This window comes from Maylandia zebra, linkage group LG11 (assembly GCF_041146795.1).
Source record: "Maylandia zebra isolate NMK-2024a linkage group LG11, Mzebra_GT3a, whole genome shotgun sequence".
Taxonomy (NCBI): Eukaryota; Metazoa; Chordata; class Actinopteri; order Cichliformes; family Cichlidae; genus Maylandia; species Maylandia zebra.
Genome location: NC_135177.1, coordinates 14,350,217 through 14,370,051, shown reverse-complemented (window position 1 = coordinate 14,370,051; position 19,835 = coordinate 14,350,217). Strand labels below are relative to the sequence as shown.

The following is a 19,835-nucleotide window of genomic DNA, read 5'->3' as shown; positions in this document are numbered from 1 at the left end:
GTTACAAATAAATTGACTTGACCTTTTTTCTCTTTCTATTCAGTTTTTTTTTTTCTTAATCTTCACACACCCATACTCAGAAAAATGCACTGAGGGAAGCTCTGGGTTTAAAATCTTGCCAACGAATATTTAATCATGGAGGTTGGAGGAACCAGGGAAGAAATGTTTGAAAGGCAGATAGAGGGGTAAATGACCCACTCTACGTCCTAAGCCACAGCATTCCCAAATCAAACACAAGAACTAGTTTAAGTTCTTCTGTACTCTTTCTTACATTTTTGCAGTTGCATTCCTCATGCAGTTCATCACTTCATCATGATGGGAAAGCATGTCAGAAATGCCACAAAGAGGAACAGATATCAAAGTTTGCTTACTTTTCCTAAGAATCCATTTGTTTTCTCCCCCTTCTTTCTTGCAGTAGAAAAACAAGCTCCACAGATGTGGAAATGACTCAAACGCAATAATCCATCACAACAATGACAAGGCCTTTATTTGGTTTTGTCAAAGTTAGTTTTATTGCTATTTCATTTTGTCCCAGTTGAGTGTTTTTGTATCACTTAGTTCGTTTTGTTAAGCTCTCTTTACAGTCAATCACCTAAAAGACTATATTTACATTATTATATAATGAAATCAAAGTAAATCCATTGAAAATAAGTACCTAAATAGGACATGCATTTTGAAATAGAACATTTAGAAAAGGTTAACTTAAAGAAAATCTATTTTATACCAGCTACTGTGTTTCAACACACTTATTTGTACCAAAGCAGATCCAGTTTTGTCCCGCTACAAGGCCACAGCATGACTCCATCTTATCCGGGATTGGCTCCTCGGGGTGCAGGACACAGCTGTAAATAGATGCAAAGAGGAAACTAAGTGGGTGATCGTGTTGTTTCAGGCTTGTTAACAACACACTAGCAGAGACACCCCCCCACCCCCACCAACACCTCACACCAACCTCCCCCTTAAGTGACTGACAGTCTGAAAACATCATCAGTCAACTAGCCAGTGACTGTCCAAGCTATCCAGTGAGCTGGTTGCAGTCACCTGTAATGCACTTTGTTAGGGAACCAGCAGGCATGTTGTTCTGTCAGTGAGCCACCCAAAGAGCAAATCCCAAATCGGTGTGTTTCAACTTGGCGGTCGGTCAGTCATTCAACACCTTTTGGTTCATGCTATCAGAAAGAATTTCCTGCCACAGTTTTCTCCTCCCTTAACACCTGGACACGCAGACACACACATGCATACAGACACTTGCAGGAGGCAGACAGACACAAGCCAGCCAAATGGCTTCTGCAGTCACACTTTGTTACTCTTTGTTCTCAAACAAGCAGCAGTGCTCCCACTGAATTCTCACATCTATTCAGCAGATGTTTCTCTTTCAAGTAATCAGAGAGTCTACCTGCAAAACTCTGCCGGTTCACTGTCTCTTGTGTATTCCATTATGAAAAACCACAGGACTTGGATGGGTTACTGCCCTGAAGGTTGTTTTAGCTCATGATCAAATCCAGCATGATTTACTGTGAGTGAGCTGGACAGATTTCAAAGGTGCCTCACATGGGCTATGATTTGATAAGCATATTATGGATCAAACCATTGACCTCACTGTCTCGCCACAGTGGATTGGATATTACTCAGTATTTGACATAGGTTACATATTGCATGTTTCTCTTTATTTGCACTTCATAAACACTGCAAACATGCAAAAATAAAGAATATACAGAAATTTTATGTGATTTTTTTTAAACCGAATTTATAAGCATGTCCCCTTTTTAAATAACCCAATTAAACAGAAAAAAGAGCACAAAAACAGTTTGCTTTCTGCCATTTAAACAGAATTAGTTTTTATGCTGGACTGTTGTTTGTGTACCATTACTGTCCTTGTAAAGGAACAGCACACAAAAAGGAATGTCGTTGTGTTTTGGTGTCATTTTGGCTTTTCACACATCTACTAATCTCTAATCTTCTAACCTGGAGATGCAAGTGCTTCATTTCCTGTTTCAGTCGATCTGTAGTTCAGCTATAAAGTGGTGATTTTTTTGCAGATACCACACCTATAATATGGGAGAAGACTACAGTAAGTCAAGGGCACCTCAAGCATGAGTACAAATACTTACATGGCTGTGTTGACACAACCACAGCTTAAGTTTGCAAAATGTCCTTTAGACAATGATACTTTACTAACGTCAGCTGCACACACACACACACACACACACACATACACACACACACACACACACACACACACACACACACACACACACACACACACACACACACACACACACACACACACACACACACACAGGCTCATTTACATCATAACAGATGGCCTCTACAAAAGTGCACACACAAGGGTTTAAGCAGAACATCATTTGCACAAACATCTGCTGGATATGAGGTCCAGCATTGGTGTTTATTCACATACAGAGAGTGATTGTCGAAATTCAGCCAATGTGGAAGTAACATTGGCTGAATGTCAGGATCTAGTTGTGTACAGTCTTCCAAAAAGCTAGCACTATGTAGTCTGATGGCAGTGACGGTCTGCAAAGGGTTGCGGTCAACAAGCCACTCTGCTAACAAGCATCAATTATTTGCTGAAGGTCACAGGAGTCCAGAGTTTGGCACCATGCGTACTCTTTTGGAGAAGGACGTTTTGGACATCAGCTAAGTGAAAGGAGTGTGGACACATTTGGTCACCCCAGGTCTTGCATGAATAAACAACACTTTTCACACAGTGCTGACTCACAGATGGTGAGCTCCAACTCTCTAAGTCTCTCCTGGTGCTTGGTCAACTCCTGCTGGCTTTTGTCATGGCTGATAGTCTGCAGTGTGCATTTGATGAGATAAAACAAAAAGATACTATAGTAAATAATACTTGAGAAAGGGAAAGTATTCCTCATGTTCATCTGCTTGTTCCAAAGTCCCTTCTAGCCAGTAGTGTGCTCTTCTTTTCTAGCTCTCTCCACTGTCCTTGTTGTGGGCTATTTATGTCAACCTGTAGCCATAGTCTCACCCCTGAGGTAGTAAACAGGAAATGAAATGAAAGTAGAGTTCATTATGAAGCAAAAGAAAGCTCAAAAAATTGTTTTTAGCAGTTGGTTTCACTTTACTACAGAGAAGTTTTTCATATATCATAAATTCAGTGTATCTACATGTGATCCTGCCAGGACCTTCAGTCTTAGCAGGTGTAACGACACCAAAACAAAACTCAGACTAAAGCCAAGTAAGAAGCAAATGGCTCTAGTCAATAAAATAGTGCCGCTTCTCCAGTTGCTTTTCCCCTGCGTCGTCTAGACAGAAATGCTTATGCTCTAAGAGGTTTTCCAGATACTGAAATCTTCTGTGAAAAGCATTGTGAGTTGGCCACAGGTAAATCCTCCTTATAATTTCTCAACTCTTTTTGCATCCATTAAACAAGACTTTCAAGATTACTTTAGCCAAAGTAATAAATCTATAACTGTGGCAAAAGAAAATGGATACATGTCCATATTTCAGCTCCCTCTGGATATTGTGCAAATATACGGGCTCTAGAGGGGACTCAGTTCTGGTTTTGAGGATAACTGCTCTGTATAATCACTTTCTCTTCATGGCTTGAGCAAGTTTTATGACCACAGCACCGATTGAAACAAAAAATAAAAGCAAAATTGTCAATAAGTGACTGTTTTTCTAATCACACTGCAAAGCTATTCTTTGTAAATCTTTTCATACAGTATATACAAAGTGACCACAAATATATGTTTGGAAAAGAGAATAAATTGTGAGGTAGGTGCATTATGTGCTGTGTGTGCAATTTGTTAAATGGACGGAATGAACCTCATATCTGCTCTATATGAAAGGAGATATTCAGCTGCTCTTTGTTTAGGATTATAATAGCTATACATTCAGTGTTTGCAATATAGGCAACATAATGTTATCCTTACAGCTCTGCTTTCCCAGCCAGTTTGCTGTTTATTGGCTTTCACTAGCCTGGACGACGTACATCACGGTAAACTGTTGCAGAAGGAGCCAAACATATGGCGCCAATAAGATTAATAGTTGGGAAACACATGAAAGATCAGACAGAAGACAAGGAAGCCATTCAGATCTTCTCTTACAATCAGTCTGGAATAATTTCCATGTTGTATAAAAACCATATATATGGGAAACAGACCAAGTGGCTTTGATAGTATGGTACAAAATAGCTCTTTCCCCTACAAATGTAATCCTGATATTTAATTATTCCTCATGTTTAAGCTGTTGAGGATGTGAATGTGACAATTTTACAAAATTGCCTCACACCATCGTTAAAATCGGAAATAAATCCCATTAACATCACCTTTAAAGAGTTTTGATTGTGTGTGTGTGTGTCTTTGTGCGTGTGTGTGTGTGTGTGTGTGTGTGTGTGTGTGTGTGTGTGTGTGTGTGTGTGTTTCACGTGAGTGTGCAAAAATAAAAAAAAACAGCTTGCAATAATTTATACTCAAAAAGACCCAAAGGGCTCTATGCCAAATTTTAGCAGTTTGTTAGGTGTGCCAGCACACTTCACACTGCAGGGAGGGCTAAACGTAAATTAGAAAACTATTTAAACATTGGCGATGGGCTCCCACCTGTTTACTTTTACCTTTCAACCAATTAATAGCTTACAGACTGGATTACTTGTAGCAGGAGCAATCATGTACATGTGAGTTCAGTGATGCACATGCACACATATGCAGAATATAATGCGTAACAGTGATGTGCTTATGTTAATGTGTGGATAGAGAGTGGATGCAGTGCACCTCACCCAATGTGCCGATGTCAGAGTCCAATCAAAAAGCCACAAATCTGATCACGCGATACATTGTCATTCACTCCCTGAACAGAACTGATTTAAAGATTTTATTCATAGAATCAAGCAAATGATGCACTCGTTCGACTCACCAGAGCATCTATAAGGTCTTCTACCTGCTGTATTAAAACAGCATTAATCCATTTTTGTTTTGAGGTTTCTTTTTTCTCTTTCATCTGCTAGAGTACACATAATGTTTGCTACACTGGGCAAATCCTAAAGTGACAGGGCAGAAAGATGAGGTTAGGATAATAACAACTGGAAAGAAGACAGACATCATTACAAGCAATACATTTATATCCATTTTTAATTAGGTGGCTGGCTTTTCTCAGTCCACTGGGACCAGCTGACAGCCAAACTAGAAACTCTCCCTTCTCTGAGTAACTGCAATCGTGCAGTGAGAGGTCAACCAGCTCAAGTCCTCAGCTCAGTTTAATCAGTGTTGACACGGGAGCACATTTACATTACATGACATGTTTCAACATGACAAGTGTTTGGGTGCCTCCTACTTATATTAGAAATATGTGCTACTGTACTCATTATCATATGTATATTACAAAAAATACAGTATATAGTAAAATGCACAATTTTATGCATTTTATGATTGGGTGGGGCTTCCTTCTGACGGCAGCTTGGTCATAAATCATTATCTACATGTGAGGACATGCTCTGAGTCCAGTTTGCCAAAGTGCATCATAATGGAGCATTTTAGTTCAGTGCCGTCTTCTGTTTCAGAAAACAGGTTTAGTGAAAGACGAAGGAAACTCTGGGTTTTCTGTTCCAGGAAGAGCTAACTTTACCTCAGAGGCAGTCACCAGGGTAACAGCAGACTCACTCCCCCTCTCCTGCTACACTTAAAGCAGCTGTCTGACACTGTGTTTGATTTCCGTATTTATCCAGTTGATGCCAAAGCACATTTCAGAGCACATTAATCAGTTTGCACCTTTACAAATGAACTCCTGGTTTAATTTGTTTCTTTTTATGTTCAACATCAGAACTTTTACAATCAATGTAAGGACACATATCATGGTATGTGGTGGATTTATTATCATTATTAAGTGAAACAAATCAAAGAGTTAAAACAAAGTGAAACTAAGTTCTAAACACTTTTTTCTTTCGGCTGCTCTCTTTAGGTGTCACTGCAGTGGATCATCTGGCTCCATATTACCCTATCACTAGTATCCTCTTCTCTCAACCCTCTGCACATCCTTCATTAGGTCCATTAACCTCCTCTGTGGTCTTCCTATTTCTCCCTTGCCTGGCAACACTATATATTTAAAATCCTTTGAACAATATATCCACTATCCCTCCTCTCCACAGGTCCAAACAATCTCATCCATGCCTCTCTAACTTTGTTTCCAAACCCATCTATCTGAGCTGTCCCTCTGATACACTCATTTCTAATTCTCTCCATTCTGGTCAATCTTAATGAAAAGTCAGTGCCACTGTGTCCAAACCATATATTATACAACTATCACTACCATCTTGTAAACACAAAGCCTCAAAAGAGAAAAACTGAAATTGGTGGTTCAATATCTGGTTGCTCCGGCATTGGGCAAGATACTGAACCCTGAGTTGTCCAGGTTTGTTAAATTGAGTGGGAATGTGTGGGAATGTCAGATAGACAGCATTAGCAAAAAGAATACATTGCTTTTATGAATGTGGGAAATTAGAGTAGAAAAGTGCTATATAGGAACCACTCCATTTACCTCCTAATGTGGATACTTTATCACTTTAAAATGACCATTTTCTCTAGCTATACCACATTGCCACAGCCTGTTCATCAATGCCAACCAGACCACATATTTTGCAGAAGCTGGAAACACCACTGATAGCAGCAATTTTGGTATTCATCACTGAATACCAAGCAGTACGTGAAGCAGTATGAAAAACTTGGCACCATCCACTCTAGCACATCCCCAGCTTCTACCAGAGAAGGCTTTAATGCAGAGCTATTAAAATACCTATGCATGTGGTAAAAAAGACTCACGAATTAATAGCAGAGCTGTGGTATTCCTGCACCGCTGACAATGGTGTGGTTTCATACAGATTGCACGTGAATGGTTCAACTATCTACACATTCTGCATTTAGTCACAAAGAAAGTTCAGCTTACTGTCATATAATGTCAAGAGGTGACTTGGCCAAAAGTCATAGCTTCCCCTTAAGATGAAAAATCCAACAGCTCTGAGTAAAACAGACACAACCACTTGACTCATGTAAAAGATCACAGTGAAAGCACATGTACTGCAGTTTTTCCTAACATGACTTAATCACAGCCAATTACTGAGTTTAATGGCGGCTACATTGAGTTTTCCATTACCGTGTGCACTTACCTAGTATAGTGAGAGTCAAAAAAACACCAGTTAAAGCTCCTGCAACACCACACAAGCGTTTTGAATTACGTACTTCTGCTAAATTGACCTTTATCAGGTTAATGATGGGTGGGGCTATGGTAATAAATCTAGAGGTTATAGCTTATACCTTAGGATAAGTCTAAAGGCTGAATTGGATAATGTGTTGAGAAGAAATATTTGGATCAGTTTTCAGCTCCTGACATCTTATTAACAGCTACATCATCTAAACCTCTTTTCACTCATGAACTAAAAAACTGTAGAGTCACTTAACGTGCCATTTTACAACCATCTCTTCATGCCGTGTTGCCTCTATTCACCCTTAGTTGGTTCATTACTGTGCATGAAATTGCCCTTCTCACTCCGGTGTGAAAACTGCTTCCCCACTCAGTGCTCATAAATTATCTGAAGAGAGAAAAGGAGGGGCCGCAGTGGTTTTCTGTTACTCTAACAAATTGGTGTGTTTTGTTGAAGAGAGAGAGAGAGAAGATAGTTAAAGGGTGGGAGAGAAATAGAGGGATGATGGGAGGGGAAGATGAGTAAGTGTTAGGTCTTTTGCATGAACAGCCTTTGAAACAGCGCATCTCAGTTTACATCAGGACTTTGAACCAGATGTTAAACAAATCTCTCTTTCTCTTTCTTCTTGTTCAAGTCACATTCATTTCTGTCTCTACATTCGGTATGCGGTTCTGTTGTTGGGCTTATGTACAAGCTTCTGATTATTATTAAAACTAAACTAAAGGCTAAAACTACACGTGAAAAAGCATTTTAGTTAACTAAAATAGAAATAAAAACTAGACTTTTAAAAAAATTATTACTTGGCTGATGAGTCATTAAAAGATATGTGTATTGGATGTTTACAATACTATAAGACCCTATGAAAAAAAAAGTTTTTATTGTAATATCTCTACTCATTTTCCAAAATGTTGTCTCTGCCACATGCCCCCCATACAGACATAATTGATAAGACTAAAACTAATACTGAAACTAACTAAAACTAAAGTTTTTCTGCATAAATGATAGGGATTTGCCTTCTCAAGGGTTGTTTGAGTTGGTAAAGGATAGCTAGATGCATATTTATTTAGCCTTCTGTATAGATGTTTTTTCGGTATCGGTAATTCCCTTTGATAGAAAAGTTATTATTCACTGTTACAAGAATCAGAACAGGAAAGCCAAGTACTGGGTGTGACAGGAATTTGGGAGAAACGACTTCATACCACCATCGCCGAGTCTTTTTTTCATTTTAGCAAAGTTCATAGTTCATGTATACTTTAAGTTCTGTATACTTTAATAAATTCAGAAAGGGGAGGTCAGTGCCTTTATTATGACTTCCAAGAACTTATTATGTCTTATTAAACTTTTTATAAGACAAAGTAAAGATGGGAAAGTACTTACATCTGGTGGGAAAAAAATGTTGCAGTGATGAGTTTTGTGTTTTTTAGTTTCAAGAAACATGTTGAAATTTGTTTTATGGTTATTTGCAAAAGAAGTATGATTGTAAGCCAAGCATGTGCTGGAGCGATCGTGGCTCAAGAGTTGGCAGTTCATCTTGTAATCGGAAGGTTGCCGGTTCGAGCCCCGGCTCGGACAGTCTCGGTCATTGTGTCCTTGGGCAAGACACTTCACCTACCACCTACTGGTGATGGCCAGAGGGGCAGATGGCGCGATATGGCAGCCTCGCTTCTGTCAGTCTGCCCCAGGGCAGCTGTGGCTACAACTGTAGCTTGCCTCCACCAGTGTGTGAATGTGAGAGTGAATGAATAGTGGAATTGTAAAGCACTTTGAGGTCAAAGGAGCTTGCAAAGAAAAACATCTGGACTTCTTTAAGTTGCTTGAAGACGTTTCACCTCTAATCCGAGAAGCTTCTTCAGTTCTAAGGTCAAATGGCGGAGAGTCCCAGATTTAAACCCAGTGGGAGTTTTCCCCCAAAGAGGGACAAAAGGACCCCCTGATGATCCTCTAATCACCTGAGCCGTGTGAAAATGGGTGTGGGTCCCAATCAGCCAGGGTTTCGGGTGAGCTCATTATGAAACCTGGCCCCACCTTATCATGCGATTTCCTGAGGTCAGATGGCCCAGGATGTGAGTGGGCGTTAAGGCGTCTGGGGAGGGAACTCAAAACTGGATTATAGATGGCAGAGAGTTGGTGTCGTAAACCCCCGCCTCAAAGATGGTCGCTCATATATGTGTGTGTGTGTGTGGATAGATAGATAGATAGATAGATAGATAGATACTGTGTAAAATGCATTCTTTGGTGCTTTTAAAGCAACAATAAAAACTCTTCTAGCATAACTACAGGCTTAAGTTTGGACATAAATTTTTACCCATCACACCATGTGAACACAGGCAGACTGTGGTGTCTGTTTTTGTTTCTGAAAACCAATCACAATATGATAGAAAACAGCTGCTTTGTGTGTGTGTGTGTTTACCTCAGTAGAAATAAACCAAAGACAATGTCAAACTGTCTTGAAACACATGGACAGCATACAGATTGAGTGTTAAGTGATTCCTTTGGATCATTTTTTGCTGTATAGAGCTTAGCTTGGTCATATCTGCAGTTGTATATGAAAGCATAAGATAGTATTATGTCTTTGCATAAATACATCAGAGGAAGTATGGATATGTGTTTGCATGCAATACTTACTTCTTTGCAGGGGGCTTTACACATCTAACAGTTACCAAAAAAGACTGTGTAAAACATGACTGCATGTAGTAACTCATGCACACACACACATTTCTATGCGCACTCAGACAGTGTGGGTGGGATGGCTGCAGGAGCAGATTCACTCTTACAGTTTGATCACATCATTCAGTTGCCTGGCAGGGTAAACGCTATTAAATGCTGAGAATCCAAACTGTTCTCTGTGTGTCTGTGCATCCGTGTTTGTCAGAGAATAATGTAGCCTTTCAATCCACTTGCAAACATTTCAAACATTTAAAGGTGGGGTTTTGCTATATTTTTTGTAAAGATAATCAAAAATCAATTATTTCAATATACAGTATCTGTGACTACAAAGCTGCACAGACTCTACAATCACTCACAGAGTTGCTTAGTTGCCCTCTCAAAGTACCACCAGTGTGTGTTTAGTGAGGTTTATATAAGCCGCTTCCAATGTTTATTCTTAAATACAGTGATATATACAGAATTGTTATGAATGTCTATTAGCCACAGACATTAAGGTTCATAAGAGCTACTATTAAACCAGGCAGTACTCAGTGGTGCCTAATGCAAGTCTGATAATACTGTTGCACAATAAGTAAGAGCTAGATCCCAGGGTTGGAGGAGAAATTATGATCATCATTGTTTCGTTGCTTATTAATATGTAAAAGCTCATTAGATGTACAATTTGGTGATGACTATCACTGTGAAACGAGTACACCACTAGTTTAGCATTGCATCCTGACCAATGTATACCAAACTCATAGTTTTAAAACAAGAAGGATAAAAAAAATGCAGCAACATGTATTTGTTTTCCCTGCCGTTTCCTTCCTTTGCTTTGTTAATTTAGTATCTCATCATCAGACATGAGGACGTTCAAGTCCCGTATTAAATAAACAGGTTTCACTGGTGTTATAAAAGACTGTTCATTGTGCCAATTTTAAAACAATAGTTTAGATTCATCCTTATTTTTTCAATTACCCGTTATATTTGCAGCGAGAAACACATTGAGAGAGACTGACAGGTATTACGTAACTATGTATTTGTGTTTTTGAGACTCTTCCAGTAACTTCCAGTAATTCATGGACGCTGCTGTATTCCTGCCATGAAGTCCAAAGAAATCCACCCTCACTCACAAGCTTGGATGCATCCATCATATGCATACAGTACACTTACAAGCAAATTGCCTCACAGAGGAAAGCGTGCATGTGCGCATGCACATGTGCATGCATGCACACATGCACATGTGCATGCACCCACAGCTGTGAAAGTTTAGTTTGGATTTCCATGAACATACAGCAGAGGCAAGCCTCCAATCTCCTCTCCCAGCACAGGAGACGGCATCTGCCAAAACCAACACAGGGTGATTGTGTGTGCATCTGTGCATCTGTGCATCTGTATGTTGTGCAAAATAGTATTTTGTATCTACATGTGAAATAATGCACATGCATTTGTGTATGTGCATGCTTTTTTATGAACAGGACAGCTTCCCAAAAATGTGAAAAGTGACTAATACGATCCTTTGTTTTATCCTTATTCTCCCAGTCTCTCCCTTGCTCTCTGCTAGCTCAGTATTGTAATGCAGTAATTATCCTCAGTGTAAGATTTATGGAATGGGTTACACTAGCAATGATGCTCATGCAGACTGTTGGAGAGGGAGCGAGACTCATGTTACACAGCATGGTTCCACTTAACACCATCAACACATGACTGAAAAAATAATGCTGACTAAACAGTATATAAGTCATTAGCTGTAAGCTATCAAACAATTTACTGCTCACATGTGTATGCAGGACTCTGTATCTGTGTGTTTGCTGTGCAAATATTGAATCTGTATGTATTACGGATTCTGATTCATAAAGATTAGAAGGGCTTTTATTTTTTTGCCGTAAACGTCACTGAAACATTCTTAGCTTTTCCTGCGTTGTCAGATTAAAACAGGTGACCTAAGCAATGTTTTCTCTGGTATAAAATTGTAACATACAATAGCCATTTTGATAAGCTGTTACTCACTTCTCAATAGAAATAATGTGAATACTACTAAAAATCATCATCATTAACATCACAAAGCCTCAGTATTAGTTGTTATCAACAAAACAAATGTTCACTATGCCAGCACTGCACGTTGTATTACATTTGTTAGGAAAATGCATTTGTAGATTGAGCAGCAGAGTTGCAAATGTTGATTTCGCCCTTGAATGACTTGTCTGTTTTTCATATTTATATTTATTCTGTTATTGACTGTTTTTCTGGTACCCCAGTGCTGACAATCTGGTGCCTGATCAGCACCTGATTAGCTGCACCTGTGAGCAGCGGTCACCTTTGACTGATCTGGCTATAGGGCAAGTTCAAGCTGATATTTTGCAACATCAAACAAAAGCCAACAGCAGAATAAGCATTAGCAAAGAAGACAAGTTTCTGATGGGTGCAACTCACATGATCAACCCTGCTGCTCAACCCACAAATGCATTTTCCTTACAAACAATTCACATGAGCACCATTTAAGGGAAAATAAACAGGCTTTCTAACAGTATAAGACTTATTGCCAACAAACGTTGTAACCAGTGTTGGGACTAACGCGTTATTAAGTAACGCGTTACAGTAACTACGTTATTATTGTGGTAACGAGCACGGTAACTAGTTATTATGCCAAAATCAGGAACGCGTTAGTCGTTACTGGGATTTCGAAAGGGTCGTTACTCGTTACTGAATCCACAGATTCAGTAACATTAGCAAGTGGCGGAAGCCAGCAGGTGGATGAAGGAAAAGGGACGCAGAAGGAAAAGAGACCCGAGGCGGCCGCCGGTCCAAGTGTGAACTGAACTTCAGGTAAGAAGTTCTGACCTGCAGTCTCTCTGGGTCAGATATGAACCAAGTTTAGGTGGAGTTTATTTTCGTTATTCTGACTTTTTCCGTACTGCGTGCTAGCTAGCATGACGGAGTTTCTATACAGCTGGGTGGTGCTATGATACTGATGTTGAACTTTATTTTGTTCATAAGTTATTAGAGTTGCCAACCGTCCCGTCTGGTATTCAGAGAAAATATTACGCGTTTCTTATTGAGGTGAAAAGGAACAGTTTGTCCCGTAATTCAGCTACAATGAAAAAGGCACAAAGCTGGAGTTATTCTGTGTCTTTGCTGCACAGCTGCCTCTTCTCCTCTCATTCTCCCCCCTCCCTCTCCCGTTTCTACTTCAATCATGAAACTGATCAATGATCAGCTGATCGGCTCTCTTGTTTGTTTATCGCCCACTTTGCGCCGAAAGAGGAAACCAGCGGATGTCGCGCTAAACAACAGCAGCACGTTTAATCTTGATCAGCTGTTGTTAGAATTTATTAAATATTAATTTCTAGTATCAGCTGATGTTTGCTGGAGCCACAGCTGCAAAAAAGCTGCTGGTCTTGATATGGTTTGGTTATCTGGTGAGAGGGAAACATGAAGATGAAACCAGGAGATGTCCTTACTGGATCATCAGAGCTGAACAGGTGATGGAGAAACAGGTTTACCTTTTAGGTGACATGAATGAGTTGAAGGGAAGTTATGAACTGTTTCTGAGAGACAAATAACCCCAGGATCCTTTTTTAGGTAGCTGACAGCTGGTAACTGTGCAGGTGCGGATCTAGCAAAGTGTTGCCAGGGGGCAGGTAGGACATTAACAGGGAATGGGGGGCACAAAGAAATACTTTTCTTTCTTATTCTCATTTAAAATGTCTAGCTTTTAAAAAATAATTATCGGAATCTTACAACAAACGATTGATAGATTGATGCATATATACCATCAAAACAGTGTACATCACTGTCACAACAGTGTTTGTTTTCATTCAAATGCTTGATGATTTTTCCTATAATGGTGGGCCGGTCTCTAGTCAAAATGCCCGGGACGATTTTTTGTCCCAGTCCAGCCCTGTATGCAGCTCATCTGCAGTCTGGTGTTACCTACATCTTCCTATTCAGAAGGCAGAATTTCCGAGTTCTGAGTACAATCGAAAGCACCACGACTGCAGTTTTTGTGTTGGATGTAAAAGGCGCACATGACGCTGTGACGTAGGCTAGAATCATGGCAGCAGTCAACGACGGTCCAGGTGTGGGATTTCTCTCGTGGAAATATGCACATTATCTTTTCCTTTCTATTGGTAGGTGGCACAGTGCACTTGTGGCAAGTAAGCAAGCTAGAAGACTGGCAAAGTTATGGAAGCAACACATTAACAAGAGAATTCTGAGTAAAACCAAAGTTACTTTCCCTAGTAACTAGTTACTTTGAAAGTAACAAGTAACTTGAAGTAACTGAGTTACTTTTGAGAGAAGTAACTAGTAATGTAACTAAGTTACTATTTTAAAGTAACTTACCCAACACTGGTTGTAACAAACACAAATCTTCATACTTTTTGTACTAAATTTAATTTAAAATACATCATGTACTTTGAAACGAAAGGTTAAAACAGTCTTTATTAAAGGTCTAATATAATAAAACTATCTCTCTGTCTAAAGAGAAACAAAGACTGTAGGAAATCTTACATGAAGACTTAATGATGTAACAAAATTTCTTACCATGATGAATGTTGTCAGATGTTTGTTATATGGGCTGATATAATTTGGATTTGTCTGTTTTTGTTTTTTTCTAGACAGCTTTATTTTGTGTTTGATGAGACTAATGAAGTTGATTAAAGACATTTGCTTCAATGAGAAACAACAGCACACATCTTGTCCACCAGGTTTTTCCAGAACTCTTTTTTTGTTTGTTTGTTTATTGTAATGTTGAATTTTGTGAACATGGGTCTGACTCATCTACAGGACTCAGACAGTGGGCAAGGGAGGTGGCCAGTGGATTATTGTTTATAAGATTGAGATTTGATCCTCACAGAGTTCTGCACTGTCTGCTTTTCTAGAAACCCTCCTCAGCTTAGACCAAGCAACTTCCCCGACATGTTTACGACTGCAACCTACATCTTTTCATTGCAAAAATGAGACCAGAGGAAAACTGTAAGCCACTTTGTCACACTGTATGGTGAACAAAGGTTTTTCTAGGACTCTAGGACTTTAATTTTGTTAACATTACACAAAATTCACACTATACAGTGTATATTGCGTAACAAAGCTAATCTGTGTTTTGTCATGCCCAGTGTTGGTCAAGTTACTTGAAAAAAGTAATCAGTAACTAATTAGCGATTACTTCCCTAAAAAAGTAATCCCGTTACTTTACTGATTACTTATTTTCAAAAGTAATTAATTACTTAGTTACTTAGTTACTTTTTAAAAACACGATTTGCAACCTGAGTAGGTGATAAAGCGATAGATCTTTCAGCCCAATTCTACTTTTTCTACATAATCCATCATACAAAATGTATTCAAATGGAAAAGTCTCTTTTTAAAACTTGTTTTATGCATCAAGCAAAAATTTAATTATATGCAACATTCTCTGACTGGAAGAAATTTGTTTAACATTTAAACTTATTTTCTGCACATTCCAGCACATAAAATATTTTTTTTCTGTGTGTTTACACTCACTCTTTCAAATAGATGCAAGTAAAACACAGTAGAAAATAAATAACATCAAAGACTAGCGGTCCTGTTGCTCTATTTTCACCTGTAAAGCAGGAGTGGCGTAGGCGGAGGTTTACCCTGGTGCAGGTGTGCCGCAGCGGTCAGTGGAAGAATCCGCGAGTTTCTCTGTGAATTTCCCATTACGTCGTTGCGCACTCTGTGCTTGCTTGGAAGTTTAGGGTTTTTTTTCGCTGTAAAAAGAAGTTATGAAAGGAAAGTTTTTGTCACTTTTTATGGAATCAAACTCAAAGTAAGGTCAGTACTTCCACGCTTTAAACGCTGCACGCTCACATTCTCTCCCACAATCGATATGTGATCCATTGTTGATCTGCACACAGCTGTTGTCACTAATGGCGCACTCGCTTACGTCACTGTCACGAGACATTCTCGCAAAAATTCACGGTTTTAGTAACGCAGTAACGCAGCGTTCCTACGGGAAAGTAACGGTAATCTAATTACCGTTTTTGCAATAGTAATCCCTTACTTTACTCGTTACTTGAAAGAGGTAATCGGATTACAGTAACGCGTTACAAGTAACGCGTTACTGCCCATCTCTGCTAGTATGTGGTAACATGGCCATAGCTGGCTGTGAACCAGACATGAGGGGAGCAGGGGATTTGAAAGCTACCATCGAGCTCCTGTGCTTGGCAAACTAACTGAAGATTATATGTGTTCTCTGCGCTAATCCTGGCCCTATCTCTGAGGGCTTTCCGGTTGAAGGACAGTTTTTTAACACATAATGGTAAAGAATGACACTTTAATTGTGGTGCATTAAGCACAGAGAGATCTGCTTTAACCTTCTGACCTGTGAAGGTCAGTACTTCCACGCTTTAAACGCTGCACGCTCATACTCTCTCCGGCACTCATATGATCCACTGTTGATCTGCACACAGCTGTTGTCACGAACGTCGCACTCGCTTATCGCTTACGTCACTGTCATGAGACATTCTCGCAAAAAAAATCACGGTTTTAGTAACGCAGTAACGCAGCGTTCCTACGGGAAAGTAACGGTAATCTAATTACCGTTTTTGCAATAGTAATCCCTTACTTTACTCGTTACCTGAAAAAAGTAATCAGATTACAGTAACGCGTTTTACTGCCCATCTCTGGTCATGCCTTCCTATGCTCTCTTTTTTTGATCTTTTCTCTCTTCTTCCCCATGCCACAAACCTGCCATGGTCCAGGGTGAGTGTCTGGTGTTTCAGTGTACTTTTCCACCACGACTCCTGCATATAAGCATCACTGTCCCTCCCATGTCTATCTCGTCTCACCTGCGAGCCATCAGCAGCAGAGATGGGCAGTAACGCGTTACTGTAATCTGATTACCTTTTTCAAGTAACGAGTAAAGTAAGGGATTACTATTGCAAAAACGGTAATTAGATTACCGTTACTTCCCGTAGGAACGCTGCGTTACTGCGTTACTAAAACCGTGATTTTTTTTGCGAGAATGTCTCATGACAGTGACGTAAGCGAGTGCGCCGTTAGTGACAACAACTGTGTGCAGATCAACAATGGATCACATATCGATTGTGGGAGAGAGTATGAGCATGCAGCGTTTAAAGCGTGGAAGTACTGACCTTACTTTGAGTTTGATTCCATAAAAAGTGACAAAAACATTAGCGTCCGTTGTGCATGGGAAGAAAACTTTTTACAGCGAAAACCACCCCTAAACTTCCAAGCAAGCACCGAGTGCGCAACGACATAATGGGAAACTCACAAAGAAACTCGCGGATTCTTCAACTGACCGCAGCACACCTGCACCAGGGTAAACCTCCGCCTGCCCCAGTCCTGCTTTACAGGTGAAAATAGAGCAAAAGGACCGCTGAGTCTTTGACTTAATTTATTTTCTGCTGCGTTTTACTTGCATCTATTTGAAAGAGTGAGTGTAAACACAAAAAATATTTTATTTTATGTGCTGGAATGTGTAGAAAATAGGTTTAAATGTTAAACTAATTTATTCAAGTCAGAGAATGTTGCATATAATTAAATTTTTGCTTGATGCATAAAGTTAAAAGATTAAAACTGATAAAACAAGTTAAAAAAAAGAGACTTTTCCATTTGATTACATTTTGTATGATGGATTATGTAGAAAAAGTAGAATTGGGCTGAAAGATCTATCACTTTATCACCTCTTCAGGTTGTAAATCGTGTTTTTAAAAGGTAACTAAGTAATTAATTACTTTTGAAAATAAGTAATCAGTAAAGTAACAGGATTACTTTTTTGGGGAAGTAATCAGTAATTAGTTACTGATTACTTTTTTCAAGTAACTTGACCAACACTGATCAGCAGTAATCAGCAGTCCTGCATTTAAGGCCACCCCCCACCCCCCCATGGAGCGCACCGCTCCAGCTATCCAAGTAAACATATCACTAGTAACGCCTCACCCTGCGTCCCTTATCATCTGCCAGTCAATAACCTGCTTCTTCCTCTGCTGCAGTGGACTCTGCGACTCTCGCTCCCTACCCAGTTCACGTGCCTAAGATTCCATAAGTAACAAAGACTTTGCATTCTTGTGCATCCACCCCATGTACCAGCCTACAGAACTTGTGACACAACCAGTCCCAACAGATGGCTGCCCCTTCCTGAGCCTGTTACTACATGAATTTTCTTCCTGTTAAAAGGGAGTTTTTCCTTCCTACTGTTGTAAAGTGTTTGATCACAGGGATCATTTGTCGGGGTGTTCTCCCGAATACTATAGGGTCTTTACCTTAGAGTACAGAGCATCTTCAGACAACTTATTTGGCACTCTGTAAATAAACCTGAATTGAATTTTTCTGTCTTTATTTTGCTCCTTACCTTTTATTATAGATGTTTTCCACTCGGTCCATGTCTTTTTAAGATAAGAGTTAGGAATCTCTTGTAGATCTTTAAATACAAAGAGTACTGATTTATACTGGATCATGTAATGGACAGGAAGCCAGTACAAGGTTGACAAAACTGTAGTAATACAATGTCTCCTTTTTGTCCCAGTTAGTAATCTGGCCACAGCATTTTGGACTAATTGTAGACAAGCCATAGATGACTAACTCTGAATTACAGTAGTCCAGTCTAGATATAAGACAATCCTGTATAATTCTTTCCAGAATGATTTTTTAAAAAAGCTTTTAGTCTGGAGGTTTTCCTAAACTGGAGGAAACTGGTCTAGCATTAATTTGTCAAATTTCACATTTGTGTCAAAGATTATTTCAAAGTTTTTACCATAAGAGGAGTTACAGATTGCAGGTTTTTATTCAGTCTCATCATAGGTTGTCCAAGCATTTTGGTAAGTTTACCACAGTTTCTTTAGTCTCTGTAATCCCAGGCTCACACCGTCATATTGATCATAATTCTACTGCACAACTTTTTGTTCATTTGGTATTTGAAGATGGTATCTGATAGTTCCTTAAGTTACTCTCTGTTGCTGCTCAGTTTAGATTGCTTTTTGATAGTCATTAACTGGTGAATTAAAATAATGCAGAGCTTAGATTTTGGCAACAAAAAAGGCATCTCAGTATCTTGGTTGTCTAACAACATGCAGCTGTAAAACATTACCAGTGTTTAAGCTCAAATTAACAAATTATTCATCTGTTATTTAGATATGCAGATAATGACTTGAAATGGCTTTTAAACGACTTACAGACATCAGTGATATATACCAATAGACTTATTATTTATTAAATACTATGTACTTAAATGAGTCAGCAAATTATTGATGTATCATTAATTATTTAAGAGATTCTATTTAACAACAACAAAAAAAGGGTTAAAAACTGTATTTCATACTATACCTTTGGCATAATCAAAGTGCTTTATCCCATAGTGGCTACTGCCTCCTTTCTCCTTCACATCTTCACTCCTGACCTACTTTTTGCTTCACTCCCTTCAGTCTAATCAATCAGAGCCAACACACAGCTCTGTGGTGGTATCAGCTTTCACAGATCTACTCAAAAACACTCCCAACAATAGAAATTAGTCATGAAGAGTTATAAAAAAGAAAACAAATGGGAGTACATGGCTTAAAAGCCAGACAGAGTGATTGTGCAATTCTTGTGTTGATGCAACATTCTGGATGTGCATGTATGCTTGCACACGCACACACACACACACAAGACACACACACACACACACACACACACACACAAGACACACACACACACTAATTAATTTCTTAAACATTTAACATACCTCTTTCTAACATTTACCCTAACCATAAGCCCCAAACCAAATCTGCACTCTGAAACTAAAAGGAGTAGTTTAACATTTTGAGTATTTGCGTTGATGAACACCACTTTCATTGCTCTCCATTAAACCTCTCTATTCAAACTACATCATCTCCTGTTCACCACTGTCTAAACGTGTTAATAATAGGATAGAAAAGTATCTGAGCATCTACTATATAAACTTAATTTCATAGCATCAAAAATTTTGTCTTTTTTTTAAAGAAACAGGTTAAAACAAAAGGAATAGAACTCACTCCGACTGTGTGAATCGGTTAAAAAG

The 19,835-nt window shown here is 39.1% G+C and overlaps 1 long non-coding RNA gene across 1 annotated transcript; it reads right to left on the bottom strand.

Moving 5' to 3' along the window:
* Positions 1–520: 520 nt before the first annotated feature.
* On the bottom strand, positions 521–19,207 carry LOC143420933 (uncharacterized). The gene is made up of 3 exons (XR_013100685.1): positions 19,124–19,207; positions 15,399–15,546; positions 521–842 (listed from the first exon to the last, which is right to left on the bottom strand). It is a non-coding gene; the product is annotated as an uncharacterized LOC143420933 (long non-coding RNA).
* Between the last annotated feature and the right edge of the window lie 628 nt (positions 19,208–19,835).